Source organism: Ornithorhynchus anatinus, chromosome 2 (genome assembly GCF_004115215.2).
Source record: "Ornithorhynchus anatinus isolate Pmale09 chromosome 2, mOrnAna1.pri.v4, whole genome shotgun sequence".
In the NCBI taxonomy this organism is placed as follows: domain Eukaryota; kingdom Metazoa; phylum Chordata; class Mammalia; order Monotremata; family Ornithorhynchidae; genus Ornithorhynchus; species Ornithorhynchus anatinus.
Window position 1 is genome coordinate 87,574,527 of NC_041729.1, and position 15,046 is coordinate 87,589,572.

At 42.7% G+C, this 15,046-nt stretch overlaps 1 non-coding gene across 1 annotated transcript; it reads left to right on the forward strand.

The window, feature by feature from the left end:
- Positions 1-14,707: 14,707 nt before the first annotated feature.
- LOC114809646 lies at positions 14,708-14,845 on the forward strand. Its single transcript, XR_003757422.1, has one exon. It is a non-coding gene; the product is annotated as a small nucleolar RNA SNORA7 (small nucleolar RNA).
- Positions 14,846-15,046: the final 201 nt, after the last annotated feature.

A 15,046-nucleotide genomic window follows, 5' to 3' on the forward strand; every position in this document is an offset into this window, starting at 1 on the left:
AGGCAGTACTGAATCTGAGCACAGAATGACAACCTGCCATTAGAGAAGCCTCCCCCGCCCCGCCCCCCCCCCCCCAACCTCCATACACTTGGGATCATTCTGACATAAAAAGCACACTTGGACTGCAATTATGGGAAGATTTCAGGACCGGTTTGTCTACTTTTTGGCATCTCAGGAGATTGTAAAGTGTCAGCCCTAGTGACTATTTTAACAGGGAACAGAGTATTGGATCCCAAGATGTATGGAAGTTTCAGAAAATTTCATTTTTTTCCATACACATGTGTGCTTTATGGAATAGAAATATATATCTATTATTAAATCAGTTGAAGGCTAGTTATTAGTCATACTTGCTGACACATCAAATATTCATGACTTCCCTTTCCTTTTTACACCCTGACCATTTCCCTTTTTCACTAATTTTTCTTCTGCCTTTTTTACTTAATCATTTCATCTATTTCACCATTTCTGTTTCTCACTTTTTCTTACATAATAATAATAATAATGGCATTTATTAAGTGCTTAGAAGCTCTGGGATAGAAACAAGATATACATGGACTGTCACACACGGACTTACATATTCTTGCTAGATTTTAAGGTCCTCAAGGGCAGGGATCATGTCTACTACCTCTTCTGTACTCTCTTAAATGCTTAGTACAAAGCTCTGCATAGAGGAGACAGTCACTAAATACTACTGACATTGATTCACATAGACATGCGTACATAGACACAGACAGAAAGGCAGGTTGAGTCCCATATACTTGAACAACAGATGCCATCTCTATGTGGTAATAAGAGCTGTTATTTACAAAGCTGTGAGGCAAAGTCATTATTTCCACAACCCCAGATTTGGGGGCTGGGATGTACAACTTTGTTTTTTATCCGATTCATTCATTCATTCATCAATTCATTCATTCATCCATCCATTCATCCATTCATATTTATTGAGTGCTTACTGAGTGCAGAGCACTGGATTAAATGCTTGGAAAGTACAATTCAGCAATAGAGAGACAATCCCCACTCACATCGAGCTTACAGTCTCTTTAACTAAAGCTAAGAGTTTCTGAGCAAGGTTGAAAAGACCCCCAAATCAAGTCTTTCTGGAGAGTTGATGCCCCTAAACTTGCTTTCCTGGCACACCTAATTCTCATCCTGCTTGTTGTCCCCATAAAAGACTTGGCTCCCTTCCATCTCATACTTCAGATGAAGTTGGTAAATTGCCAAGTTGTTCAAGTTGCTCTTGAAGCACACATATACGCGCACACACACACACACACAAACACCCATAAACTCACAAGCTCATGTTCATAGAGACACATGTTATTCACACAGAGGTACATAGTCTTAGAGACACTTCAGGTTCAGATATGGTCTCAACAGGACAGCTACAAATGCTCAATTGCAGTCAAACAGACATTCTTATCTCTAGACAAAGGCACATATGCACTGTGATTTTGGTGGAGGAGAGGCATAAAACTATTAGCCCTTGCAGTGATCCAGGGTTCATAGATTGTCTGGCACATAGTAAGCACTTAACAAATTCCATTAAAGAAATGATGGTGAGATTCAGGTGGCTTAGGTCTGTGTCATCTTTAAAATCTGTAAAATCACGATTGAAACTATGGGCCCCATGTGGGACAGGGTCTGTATCCAACCTGATTGTGTTGTGTCTACCCCAGTGCTTAGGACAGTGCTTGGCACATAGTAAGCACTTAATAAATACCTTAATTATTATTATAATTATTATTATTACAGACTTCTACCCCTTTGACTCTGATGGGACTAGGGGTTCTGGCTGGGATTACTGGAGGGTCAAGTGGTGAATGAAGGGAGTTGGGCCAAGTAGTGGGTGATGTGAAATGGGTCAATTGCCGGATCAAAAGTGGGTCAAAATGGGTGAATGTGAGTTCTCAGTGGCTATGGGCCTCTGCAGCAAACGCTCACATACATGGACAGGCCATACCTGTGCACACACTTAGGGACAGATGATTTTAGATAGTCTTCCTGCCTTTGACAAGTCCCAATAAGTAAAATAAAGAAGGCACCTGGCACTAGGGTGGTTATCTTATACAGACTGTCTATTTTTCAGCTGGTCTGTTCCCTTTCCCATATGAACACAGCCCTGGACACCTTTATGTCCAGGATTTTTATTTCCAGTCTCCCTCTGTTTCAGTTCCTAGCTCTGGGTTTTGTGGCAGAGAAGCAGTGCCAGGTTCAGAGGGACTGGGATGGGAATACAGTGGCTCTGGAGCAAGTGGGGAATCTAGGTATGGGTGTCCTTAGGCACATTTCTGCCAAATGGCCCATGTAATGTCATTACATTATGCTGCTTGTCCAGTGTAGCACATGTGACTTCATATGCTCCTTCTTTTCCTGGATCTGAGGGCCTTCAATGGCCAATATATACAGTGCATATCCAAGAGAGGTTCACTCTTCCCACCTTTGAAGCCTTATTAAAGGCCCATCTCTTCCAAGAGGGCTTTCCCAACCAAGCCTTCATTTCTTCTTCTCCCACTTCCTTCTGCATCACCTTTGCACTTGAATTTGCATCCTTTAATCACCCCACCCTCAGCCCCACAACATTTATGTACATATCTGTAATTTATACATTTATATTAGCATCTATATTCCCCTCTGAACTGTTCAGCTTGATGTGGACAGGGGACTTGTCTACCAACTCTGTTATAGTGTACTCTCTCAAGAGATTAGTATAATGCTCTGCACAGATTAAGTGTTCCATAAGTTTTATTGGTTGATTGATACTGATTCCTCAATGGGGCTGTGATGCAGGGTTAGTGCCCGGTTTTCAATTCCACCTGCCCGGTAAGAAAACTCTTTCTATTTAAAGAGCTGCTTCCCTGCCGCTTCATTAGTTGATGTTAATTATTTCAATTGTGACATAGAAACAAATTTAAACCAGTGACCATTTGTGTGTGCAGTCATGAGGCATGATGCTCAAGTTTATATGCTGTTATACACCTGAATTCATTTTTTCCATGCTAACAATTATGAAATGAATGCCTCATGACCTTCAGTGAAAATGTATCTGTACCCATTTCTCATCTCAGGAAGGCGTGATGACTGGAAGATATTTGCCTGCTGTCTAAACCCCAAAACTGAGATAAAAGAAAATATCAACAATTACTTAATGTGGGTTTTCTAGAGGCTCATATATGATATTCTTCTTAACCAGGGGCAGTTTAATAAAGTTTAATAAATATGCTTTGGGATAAATACTGTTTCCAGTTAAAACATCTAATGGGATCATTTAAAGATGATCCTTGTTCTGTAAATTTTATCGATTTATTTTAATGTCTGTCTCCCCCCTAGACTAGACTTGTGGGCAGGGAATGTGTTTACCAACTCCATTTTATTGTACTATACCAAGTGCTTAGTACAGTACTCTTCACACCCATAATGAGCCCACAGTCCAGAGGGGGAAACAGATATCAATACAAATAAATTACAGGTATGTACGTATGTACAGGGCTGGGAGAGGGAGATGAATAGAGAGAGAAAGTCAGGGCTACGCAGATGGAAGTTGGAGAAGAGGAAAGGAGGATTGAGTCAGGGAAGGCCTCTTGGAGAAGATGGTTTTGAAGGCTTTCAATAAAGCTTTGAAGGAGAGGGGAGTAATTGGCAATCAGTCAATCATATTTACTGAGTGCTTATTTGTGTGAAGAGTCCTGTACTAAGCACTTGGGAGAGTACAATAAAAGAATAAACAGACACATTCCCTGCCCACAACAAATTTACAGTCTAGGGGGAAGACATTAATATAAGCAAATAAAATACAGTTATGTACATGAGTGTTGTGAGACTGGGGGGCGGATAAGTAAAGGGAGCAAGTTAGGGTGATGCAGAAGGGAGTGGGAGAAGAGGAAGCAAGGATTTAGTCAGGGAAGGGCTCTTGGAGGATAAGTGCCTTTAAATAAGGCTTTGAAGTTGGGGGAGAGCAATTGTCTGTAGGATATGAGGAGGGAGGGTGTTCCAGACCAGGGGCAGGACTCGCAGGAGAGGTTGGCAGTGAGATAGATGAGATCGAGGCACAGTGAGAAGGTTAACATTAGAGGAGAGAAGTGTGCCGGCTGGGTTGTGGTAGCAGAGTAAACAGGTAAGGTAGAAGGGGGCAAGGTGATTGCTTTAAAGCCAATGGTGAGGAGTTTCTGTTTGAGCTTTATCTATCTCCCATCCCACTCTATTCCTCTCCAATTTACCTGCAGTCTTGGACTTGGAACACCAAAACCATGGAGTATGGCCACCCCAGCCAGCGATTGCGAAAATAAATGACTATTAATCAATCATTGGTATTTATTGAATACTTACCGTGTGCAGAGCACTGTACTAAGCACTTGCAAAAGTACAATACAAGAGAGTTGGTAGACATGCTCCCTGTCCACAAGTAGCTTGCAGTCTCAAGGGAGAGATGGACACTAAACTTAATCGCAGATAGAGTAAAAGAATATGTACATAAGTGCTATGGGGCTTGGGAGAGTATTAAAGTGATTAAGGGCTATATTGCCAAGTGCACAGGTAGCGCAGAGGAGAGGGTGGTTAAGGGAAATGAGGGCTTAGTCAGGGAAGGCCTCTTGGAGGAGATGTGATTTTAGGAGGGCTTTTGAGTGTGGGGCATGGGGCACTGTTGAATATGAAGGGAGAGGGAGATCCAGACCAGAGGGAGGATGTGGACAAGGGATCGGCAGTGGGACTGATGAGACCACAGTTGGCATTAAAGGAGCAAAGTGTGCAGACTGGGTTATAGTAGATAGTGAGGTAAGACAGGAGGGAGCAAGCTGATTGAGTCCCTTAAAATGGGTAAGGAGCTTTCATGTTTGATGTGGAGGTAGATAGGTAACCAGTGGAGGTTTTCTAGGCGAAGTGAGTTGTGGGCTGTATTCAGGTATTGAAATGCATTATGACTCTCTGACCACTAAGTTTTTCTGGAATGGCAAGTTTGATGCCGAAGATGAAGTAAATTCAGTCACAGAATGAGAAAGACTGAATCACTTTCAACATACACTTTCAGAATCAGAGGAGCTTTTATTAAGCTGCTATTTAATCCCAGGACTATCCCTAGGCATTATACAGTGTGAAACAAAATCAAAATGGGTCACTGTTCCTGCCCTTATGATATTTACCATCCAAATAAGACTACATAGACAAAATGAAGAAATTTCTATTCATTCATCCTGCTAATGAGTAGTAGATGATTGGAAGAACCCAGTGGGGTAGGTCAGAGGAAATTTTGAGACTCTGGAATGACTGTAAATTCTGTCATGCTGAGACTCTGCCTGGCTGTGTTCTGGGCCAAATGGTAGTTGCCATGGTGATGAGTGGTCCAGGGGATGCTGCGAGTTTTGACTGTCATCAGTACTGGCTGCTAAAAGGGTCAGGTCATGTACAACACAGGTGACATGGGGAATTAAAGGATGCCTAATCACCAGGCCCAAGAGCAGATGTGGGTGCCTGGTTAGTTCAGTAAAGACCATAATACACCATGTTTATATGCTATTTTGTTATCCTTAATTAGTTTATTCATCCCCAGCCCCTCCACCCCAAATTACAGAGGCAAAGAGATGTGAAATACTTTGCTCAGGTCACTCCAGGAGCCAAGGGCAAAGAAAGGATCAAAACCAAAGGGCCCTGGTGGCCAGCCCATTGCTACATTTGTGGACCCTGCCCATTCTTCCCCTTCCATGCTTTAAGGGAATAACTCAAACAACAGCAAGCAGCTCCACTTTTCCCCTGTAGACTGAGTTTCTTGCAAGAGAAAAACCATGCAGGAAATCAAATGTAGTCTATAAAATAGTCTCCAACATTCCTTTTCTCAAAATAATGGATGACCAAAGCAATTGCTGTTCCCTAACAACTGGGTGTCCTAGTGTCTTTAGTGTCCTAGTGTCAATAAGAACAATTGATTGATTGATTAATTAATGAAAGCCTCAGCTAATTCAACCTGCTGGTCCCTTATGTTTCAAGGTAATGAGTCTCATTCATTCATTCATTCAATCACATTTATTGAACGCTTACTGTGTGCATACACCTTTCTAAGTGCTTGGAAGAGTATAATATAAGATTGAATAGACTGTAAGCCCGTCAATGGGCAGGGATTGTCTCTATCTGTTGCCGGATTGTACATTCCAAGCGCTTAGTACAGTACTCTGCACACAGTAAGCGCTCAGTAAATACTATTGAATGAAAACTATAACGATAACAATAAAGACACATTCCCTGCCCGCAATGAGTTTACAATCTAGAGGGGAAAACAGACTTTAATATAAATATATAAATAAATAACTTACAGATATATACATAAGTGTTGAAGGGCTGGAGGAGGGATGAATAAAGGGAGCAAGTCAGGATGATGCAGAAGGGAGTGGGAGAAGGGGAAAGGAGGGCTTCGTGAGGGAGATAGGGTACGAGCTGTCATAACATTACACACGGGGATGTCACCTGTCCTCCGGAATGGGTAGGGACAGTGAACTTTCCCTTCTTCAGGGCAACCATCAGAAACCAGCACTGCACTTCCCTTAGGAGCTATCAGGAGTACAAGAACAATTCCCAAGTTGTGCTCCTTGCCAGTAAAATTAGGTACACATATATTTTAGCCTTCCTCTAGCCTTTATTATTATTATCATGGCATTCGTTAAGTGTTTGCTGTGTGTTGAGCACTGTTCTAAGTACGTAGACACAAATTAATCAGATTGGACTCTGTCCCTGTCCCACAGGGGGTCTCACAATCTAAAAAGGAGGAAAAGAAGTATTGAATCCCTATTTTACGGATGAGGAAAGTAAAGCGACAGAAAAGTTAAATGACTTGCCCAAGGTCACACAGCAGGCAAGTGACAGAGCAGGGTTTAGAACCCAGGTTCTCTGACTCCCAGGTCCATGTTCTTTCCACTAGGCCATGCTGCTTTCTCATCTGGTCACTGCCCCTGTTTCATTTACTGCCAAAGCCTCCAAATTTACCCATACCACCCTTTACCTCCAACTTCCAGATATTGCTTTGGTAACCACCACCTCCATCATTCACCTTAGTTCCACCTTCTCAAACTCGCCACTTTGGCATGGTCCCTATCTTCTCTCCTTCAACCCGTATGTTCAGTCAGTCAGCAAATCCTATCTGACCTCTCTTTACAGCATCTCTAGAATCCTTCCCTTCCTCTTGTCATATCCCAACTAGACTACTGCATCAGCTTATTTGATCTCCTTACCTCCAGCGTCTCCTCTTTCCACTTCATATTTCACTCTTCTACCTAGATCATTTTTCTAAAATGTCCTTTTGTGAGCATCCTCACAAAAATCTTTCGAAGTTTGCCCATCCCTCTCCACATCAAGCAGAGCTCCTGCCATAGTCTTTAATGCATTCAATCAGCTCTTACTCTTCTCCCACAGTGATGCAACTCACATGCTTTGCTCCTCTCAGATCAACCTACTCCCTGCCTCTCATCTCTCTTGCCATTGACCTCTTGCTCACACCTCTCTCCTGCCTCTTTCATATTTGTCAGACCTGTATTCTCCCTATCTTCAAATCTTCAAAGCCCTTTTAAAATCACATCTACTCTAGGAGGCCTTCCCTAATTATTCTCTCATATCCCTATCTTATTTCCCTGCTTCAGCACTTCCATGTCACCTTTTTCTCGGTTCTCACCAATCTCCTTGGTAGTCTTATGCACATTTTCTTAAACTTTGTTGCTTCCCTCTACCTGCAGTTTACTTTAATGTCTTTATATCCCAGTAGACTGTAAGCCCCTCTGAAACAGAGATTGTGTCTAATGATTCTCTTGCATTCTCCAAGTACTTAGTACAGTGCTGAATGCAAAATAAATGCTTCAATATATATTATTGATTGAGCCACAAAAAGTTGCTATAGCAGACTGGCAGGCAGTGCCCAAACAATCAGTGATATTTATTGGGCACCTATCTATTAATCACTTGGTAGAATTTCCTCTGCCCTTAAGGAGTTTACAACATAAGGGGGGAGGCCGACAGATGGACAAAAAATATTTACAAATAGTGGGAACAGAAGGAAGGCCAAAACCATAGCAGATAGTCATGCAAATAAATCAGGACCTTGGGGAACTGAAAGACTTAACACATATCTGTAAGCATATTGACTGTACTTTTCTGTTTCTTCTTTAGAGTAAGAGATACGATCTAAAGAATAGTTTTCAAACCATCAACAGAATTCACCTGGCATTTAGAGTGGGAAGAGCACTGTACCAAGCAGGAGGGAGACTACAATACAAGAAAAAGAATGATCTCTGATCTCAAGGAGTTAAATTACTAAAATGGGAAAGGGACATTGAAATGATTTACAAAGAATGGGAGTGGGAAGGAGAACAAAGAGACAACTGGTACTTGCAGGAATGTGGAAGGATGAGTAGATGTGTAGGGTACTTAAATCAACAAATACTCTCATGCTAAGCTTATCTGTCTTTTCTTTCGGAAAGATTTTTTTTAATGGCATTTTCAGCTGGGCTTTTTTTGGCACGTTTAGAATTTTTAAAGTGCAACCTGTTTACTTAACTGTGCAGCTGGTTTGGAAAAGACCCGGAGAAACCAGATTAATTCCACCTTTTCCATGAAAACCGTTCCTATGTCTCATGAGCCAAATGCTCTATAAAATCTTACATTTCTGGGTGAAGCCATATGGAGCTTTCAAAAGAAGCAGCATGGCCTAGTGGATAGAGCAGCCTAGTGGATAGGGCACGGGCCTGGTAGTCAAAAGGATCTGGATTCTAATCCTGACTCCACCACTTGTCAGCTGTGTGACCTTGGGCAAGTCACTTCACTTCTCTGTGCCTCAGTTACCTCATCTGTAAAATGTAAGACTGTGGTCCCCATATGGGACAAGAATTGCATTCAACATGAATTAGCTTGTATCTACCCTAGCACTTATAACAGCACCTCTCACATAGTAAGCACTTAACATATACTATAAAAAACCAAAAACAGTCCTTTCCTTAGAATGATTTCCTGGGACTAAGCTCTCTTCTAGTTTTGGTCCAATTTCCTGGGAACCATCTGTTCTGACTTGTAAATTGAGTATCCTCATTAATGAACTTGCCCAGCCTTGTTCTCTGTGCCTAGTTCTGGCAGAGGGATGGTATCTACTCCATCCCTCAGGGATTCAACCAGCACGTGAAATGCATCAAATTTTGATCCTGTGTCGGCAAGCATCAGGCCAAACACTAAATGTCAATCCACGTGTCCTAAGGGAGAAAGCTCCAGGATCAAGAAGCCAGCAGAGTTTTGTTCCATCCAGAAAAGTTCTGTATGAAGGGCCATTTTCAAAATCCCCCTGAGTTGCTGATGCTATGGGATTGTGAGGGTGTGGGTGGGTGGAGCGCATTGGAGAACAACCAAAGGTAAAGAGAAGCCAACAGATTCAGAAGGAGACGAACCCCTCTGTCACAAAAAATCACTGGCTCTGAAAATTCAAAGCACATGCAAAGCAAATGGAGACCCTAACTATAGCCTAGCTGGAGCAGGTCGCTGGAACTGTCACTCATTCATTCATTCAGTAGTATTTAATTAGCACTTACTGTGTGCAAAGCCCTCTACTAAGCACTTAGAAGAGTACAGTATAGCAATAAACAGATTCATTCCCTGCCCACAACCAACTAGGGCAGAGAGAGATTGCGCAGTGACAACTCACAGGCTTTGTGGTTCGGGAGATGCCCTCAACACACCACACCCTAGGGGAAGCAACATGGCTCAGTGGAAAGAGAATGGGCTTGGGAGTCACAGGTCGTGGGTTCTAATCCTGGCTCTGCCACTTGTCAATTGTGCGACTTTGGGCAAGTCACTTAACTACTTGTGCCTCAGTTCCTTCATCTGTAAAATGGGGATTAAGACTGTGAGCCCCATGTGGGACAACCTGATAACTTTGTATCTATCCCAGCTCTTAGAACAGTCCTTGGCACATAGTAAGTGCTTAACAAATATCATTATCATTCCTCTCCCCCGTACACTCACCTTTCCCATTCATCTGGAGCCCAACTATCCTCCATACCCACAACACTCCCAACAAACCTCGACATCTACCTCTCAGCCCTCTCACATCCACTAGCACTGCCCACCCTCATCATTCATCCCTTGCTCTTCCCACTGGTTTTCCAATTCATTTCCACTCCTAGGTGTCCTACTAGGCTGGTGAATGGGAACTAGCTATAATAATAATAATAATATTATTAGTCTATTAGACTGTAAGCCTGTCAAAGAGCAGGGACTGTCTCTGTTGCTGATTTGTAGATTCCAAGCGATTAGTACAGTGCTCTGCACATAGTAAGCGCTCAATAAATACTATTGAATGAATATTTGTTAAGTGCTTTCTATGTGCCAGGCACTATACTAAGCACTGGGGAGAAATCAAGCAAATTGAGTTGGACATAGTCCCTGTCCTTTATGGGGCTCACAGTTTCAATCCCCATTTTACAGATAAGATAACTGAGGCACAGAGAAGTGACTTACCCAAGGTCACACAGCAGACAAGTGGTGGAGCCAGGATTAGAACCCATGACCTTTGGACTCCCAGGTCCATGTTCTATCTACTATGCCAAGCTGCCAAGAACGGGACTGGTGCCATTCTTGGCAAACCCAGGCCAGGCAACTCTGGCTCCTAACCCACTATCCCCACACAAAAATGCTAACACATGTGGCTAGCCTGTGAGCTGTGATAGTAATGACTTAGGGCCTTCCCTGACTAAACCTTTATTTCCCCTATTTGCCCTTCCTTTTGGTCCTTCCTTCTGCATTGCCTAAACATTTGTATCTGTATCCTTTAAGCACTTGATGTTCATCCCATTCCCAGGACTTAGGTGTATATCCCTACACTCTTCCATTTCTCCTACCTGTAATTTATTTTAATGTCAGTCTCCCCTCTAGATTGTAAACTCCTTGTGGGCAGGGATCCTGCCTACCAACTCTGTCTTGTACTCTCCTAAGCTCTTAGGAGAGTGGATGGAGCTTTCTGCACACAGTCAGTGTTCAGTAAATAACCTTGATGGATTGGTTGTACCTCCCCAGAAAGGGGGGTAGAGGGAAGAGGAGGGAGAAATAAACAGGAAAGTCTGGGATGAGGATGAGAGAAGATTTTTTTCAGCATCTAAATGCCAGATGGTACATTGTTAGTGCTCTCCTGAATACAGAGGGAAAATTGGATCCAAAGTGTAGGAAATAATACATAAATTCCTTCTAAGAAGGTGGATTGAATCTAATGGAATAAAAGCTGGAGCATCTGTTCCTGAAATGCATTTGTGACTTTTCATCTGAGCCTGTGGGGAGAAAATTGCCGCACAGCTCCAAATCTCTGAGTTTCACAATGGAGCCTCAAGATTTTGCCCCCAACCCACCATTTCACCTGTGAACTGGTAGTGTTCCTCTGACTCCATTTCAGACATCTCTCACCTCTGTTTCATCATCATCGATGGTACTTATTGAGTGCTTACTGTGTGCAGAGCATTGTAATGAGTACTTGGGAGAGTTGGTTGGCATACACATTCCCTGCCCATAACAAACTTACAGTTTAGAGGGAGAGGCAGACACTAATATAAATTTGTCTTGTCTTATGGCATCAAGTCATTTCCAACCCACACCGACACCAAGGATGCATCTCTCCCAAAATGCCCCGCTCTCCATCTGCAATCATTCTGGTAGTATATCCCCAGAGTTTTCTTTGTAAAAATACAAAAGTGGTTTACCATTACCACTTTTTGTGCAGTAAACTTGAGTCTCTGCCCTCAACTCTCTCCCATGATGTTGCTGCCCAGCGGATTGCCTTCCACTCGCTAGACATTGCCCAAGCTAGGAATGGAATGGGTATGCCTCTGCTTGACTCTCCCTCCATAGCCGAGACTGGTAGAGTACTGGACACTCTCCAGGTGCGACCTTTAGAAGGGGACTAATATGAAGAAATAATCTTTAAAATATAATTTATAGATTTGTCTATAAGTGCTATGGGACAAATATCAAATGCCCCAACGTCCCAGATCCAAGTGTATAGATGTCAAAGAAGGGAGAGAGATCTGGGAAAAAGAAGGCTGTCAGAGAAGGCCTCTTGGAGGAGATACGACCTCAGTAAGGCTTTGAATGTGAGAAGAGCGGTGGTTTGGCTTATATGGAGGTGGCGGGAGTTCCGGGACAGGAGGAGGACATGGGAAAGGGGTTGAAACAGCATGGCATAGTGGATAGAGCATGGGCCTGGGAATCAGAAGATCAAGGGTTTTAATCCTGGCTCTGCCACTTATCTGCTGTGTCACCTTGGGCTGGTGACTTTACTTCTCTGTGCCTCAGTTACCTCATCTGTAAAATGGGGATTAAGACTGTGTGAGCCCCATGTGGGGCAAACTGACTACTTGTATTTACCCCAAAGCTTAGAACAGTGTCTGGCACATAGTAAGCACTTAACAAATACCATTATTATTATTATTGTTATAGATGAGATTGAGGCACATTGAACAAACTGATACTAGAGGAGTGAATTTGCAGGCTGGGATGTAGTAGGACATTAGTGAGATCTGCTCTAGTCTACAGAAGGAAGGAAGTGTAAAGCTGCAGAGAAAAGCAGTGTTGCTGGATGAAATTGATATATTGGGATGCTGGTAGAAAAGTCAGGACTAGTTTGGCCAATAATATTCTGAGATTCATTCAATCATATTCATTGAGCACTTTCTGTGTGAAGAGCACTGTACTAAGCACTTGGGAGAGTACAATACAGCAATAAACTGACACATTCCCTGCCCACAACTTACAGTCTAGAGGGGGGAAGACAGATATCACAACAAATAAATAAATTACAGATATGTACGTAAGTGCTGTGGGGCTGGAAGGGGGAAAGAACACAAGGAACAAGTCAGGGCAATGCAGAAGGGAATGGGAGAAAAGGAAAGGAGGGGCTTAGCCTGGGAAGGCCTCTTGGAGTAGATAAGCCCTTAATAAGACTTTGATCACATCCTAGATTTATGCATATATGTATGTTCATGTATGCGATTAAGTGGTCACTTAGTGTTTGTCTTTACATACAGCATATGAGACTCTGTGTGTGTGTGTGTATTCACTGAATATAAATGGAGAAGAGGGTATGGCCCTCTGCATGTGAAATAGATAAGGTTGGTCAAGTAACAGACCCTGAGGAAACAGGAGTTATAAGTAGACAATTCAATCAATAAATCATATTTATTGAGTGCTTTCTGTGTGCAGAGCACTAGACTAAGTGTTTGGGAGAGTACGATATAACAGAGAATTCAGAGGAGAACTTTAAGGAAAGAAATGTGAAAGAAAAAGAGAAGTGGTACGGGGATGAAAAAGGAAGAGAAAGCCAGACCATCTATTTTAAAACCCCATGAATTTTTCAGGTCTCTGCTACTTTGGAATTAATACCACTAGCAATAATCTGGGCCCTGTTCAAAATCAACTAAACAAGAAGTCGAGAGCTAATTGGAACCATATTGCTCAAGACCTCAAGATTACAGAATTTTTCTTTCAGTTTGCATTCACTTAGACCTTACTGAAGGCCTAGAGACACTAGGTGAAGTGTGTTGCATCACTGATTCACAGACTATGGGCAGAAGGATCGAGACCAGTCCCTGCTTAGGTTGATCGGCCCGAAGCCATCCAAGAGAAATATTCATTATTACTCTAAAAGAGCTCTGGGGATGGGAATGTGTCTACCAACTCTGTTATATTGTGCTCTCCCAAGTACAATGCTCTGCACACAATAAGTGCTCAATAATTATCTGTTGCTGAATTATACATTCCAAGTGCTTTGTACAGTGCTCTGCATGTAGTAAGCGCTCAATAATTACTATTGAATGAATGAATGAAATGCCACTGATGGATTGAATGATGTCTGGGTTCCACCATTTGCTTTAGGTGTCTGTCCCAGTTCCTCATTATCCTGAAGGCCAAGGCATGTTTCTGGGTGTCTTAACTGATCTGTCTTGCTATACCGAAGCCCACTGTCTCTTACTGTGACCTCTTATAAGATGAAAAGCAGCTGGTCAGTATCCTGCTGTGAGAATACTCTGCTTGTTTGGAGATGGAGTTTGCACTGTTGCATTGAGAGGAGCTTGTAAACCACTCTTTAGCCTACAGATTTTTTTCCCTTTTCAAAAGGCCAGGATAAGAGATAAGAACCAAGAGAAGCAGCATGGCTTAATGGATAGAGCACAGGCCTACGTGTCAGAAGGATCTGGGCTCTAATTCCAGTTCTACCATCTATCTGCTGTGTGACCTGAATCAAGTCACTTCACTTCTCTGGACCTCATTTACCTCATCTGCAAAATGGCAATTAAGAGTGTGAGCCCCACTGTGGGACATGGACTGTCTCCAATTTGATCAGCTTGTGTCTACCCCAGCACTTAGTACAGTGCCAGGCACATAATAAGCACAACAAATACTATAAGAAAGATAATTATATTAATGATGGTGTTTGTTAAATCCTTAATATGTGCCAAATAGATCCAAGAAGATCAGATTAGTCAGAGTCCCTATTGCATGCAGAGATCTAAGGGGGAGGGAGAACAGGAATTTAATCCTTATTCTACAGATGAGGAAACTGAAGCACAGACAAGTTGACTCACCCAAGTTGTGATTTTTCCTTCCTAGGGTTTTTTTTTTCCACTTTCATCCAAATCTTCCAATCCGATTCTTGAGCCCCAATCCAAAGGGCTCAAGAATCCATTTGAGGTAGGCCAGGACAGGCCACCCCCTCTCAGGATTGCACCAGGAGAGTTTCCAGTACTCTACCGGTCTCCGCTAAGGGAGGGAGAGTCAAGCAGAGGCGTTCCCATTCCATTCCTAGCTTGGGCAGTGGCTAGTGAGAGGAAGGCAATCTGCTACAAGTCAAAACTCACCTGTGCTGGGCAGCATAGGCATGGGAAAAAGTTGAGGGTGGATAGTCAAGTTTACTACACGGAAGAAGGCAACGGTAACCCACTTAAGCATTTTTACTAAGAAAGTTCTATGATACACTAAAAGAACGATTACATTTGGAGGTAGGCTGTTCTGGGAGAGTGTCCATGGAATTTCTATGGCTTGGAAACGA